Source organism: Morone saxatilis, unplaced genomic scaffold (genome assembly GCF_004916995.1).
Source record: "Morone saxatilis isolate NCDOM2014 unplaced genomic scaffold, NCSU_SB_2.0 Contig19, whole genome shotgun sequence".
In the NCBI taxonomy this organism is placed as follows: Eukaryota; Metazoa; Chordata; class Actinopteri; family Moronidae; genus Morone; species Morone saxatilis.
Window position 1 is genome coordinate 17,021,441 of NW_023339751.1, and position 1,407 is coordinate 17,022,847.

The 1,407-nt window shown below is 35.7% G+C and overlaps 1 protein-coding gene across 1 annotated transcript in view; it reads right to left on the reverse strand.

Moving 5' to 3' along the window:
* Nucleotides 1-1,407, reverse strand: part of mrpl57 (mitochondrial ribosomal protein L57) — a 3,285-nt gene that overhangs the window by 1,344 nt on the left and 534 nt on the right. The gene's annotated exons all lie outside the window — the stretch shown is intronic.

Sequence of the window (1,407 nt, forward strand, 5' to 3'; positions counted from 1 at the left end):
AACCAAAGTTCATATACTGATAAAAGGTGAGGTCAGACCCAGCTCACTGTGGCTCAAAGAGGTGAGACAGGAAATAATGTGGGCAGGTTTGTAAGCACACACTGCGAGAGCTATCTATGAACAACAGAATGCCAGAAAACTGTAAATTATGTAACTTTTTATCCAACATTTACCTGCCAGTGCCCTTTATCATTGTTCTTGTGCTCACTGCAGCCAATCAGCATCCTTCCTTTTAACAGTGCTTCTTTCATTTTGCTGTGCAGTTTTATACATAAAAGGATACAACCAATATAACGACCTGGCTGCACATTGACACAGTGTCACAGTTCTGCAGGTGATAGTTCTTTTTATGCCTTTATTAGATGGTGATGGGAGGAAAACGTGTCGATCTGAACCTCAGTTATTAAGGTGTAAGTAATGTGCAACAGAAATAACAGGAGAGTAATGAAGATGCTGATCAAGTGCAGTCTGTGAACGCCCACACAGCCCTGAGAAGAGATCTAATCAGTCAGATAAGTGAAAACACCTGTGTGGGTGGACCATCAGTGTGGAAGCGCTTTAAGAACCCTTCATGTCATAAACAAATCCTGCTAAATAAAAAACCCAATTAAAGAGAAATAAAGACAGTCCTACTTGATTTTTGTGAGGATGGGATTTATCATTCTGCTGTACCAAAATAATAATAATAATAATAATAATAATAATAATAATAATCATCATCATAACTTTTTAGCACCGTAAATCACTGCCATCGTATGCCTTTGACATTCACTCTTCTAACCGGATTACTGTGCATTCGCTGTTTACTGCAACCAGAGAGGAATTCGGCCCATTTGTCAATCTGTGTGTTACACAAGGCTCCTTCAGGAGAAATTGAGTGCGCAAGTAAAATAAGATACAGTAAAGAAAATACAACCAACAGAAAATTTTAAATAAACTGAAAGATACTCATCTAAAAAATTAGGGATGAACAAAAATTATCAGGACAAATATATTTATCAGCCCATAATGGGAAATGTATTTTAATTTGCCAGGATAATTAAATTACAGACAATAAATTATGAGTTGAGATTATTAGTTATTTGGACTTCTTATGTAAAACAATTAATAGGCTTTATGTTCTATATAGGCCATATTTGTCAAGTTTTTAAAAAACTTTTTGAAAAAATAAAACATTTGAAGAGTGAGAAATGTTTAAATTATCCAGCTTTTCTCACCACATCTCATTCTTTCTCAGCAGTGCATAAACTTCAGGTTATGAACTGCTTTTAAATACAGAATTATCAGGCAACTTATCGGTGTCGGCAGTGAGAGGCAGGTCATTATCAGTTCTCATATCAGCTGATAAAAAGAAAATCCATATTGTGCATCCCTAATGCATATCGGATGAGTGTATGTTTCATGAGG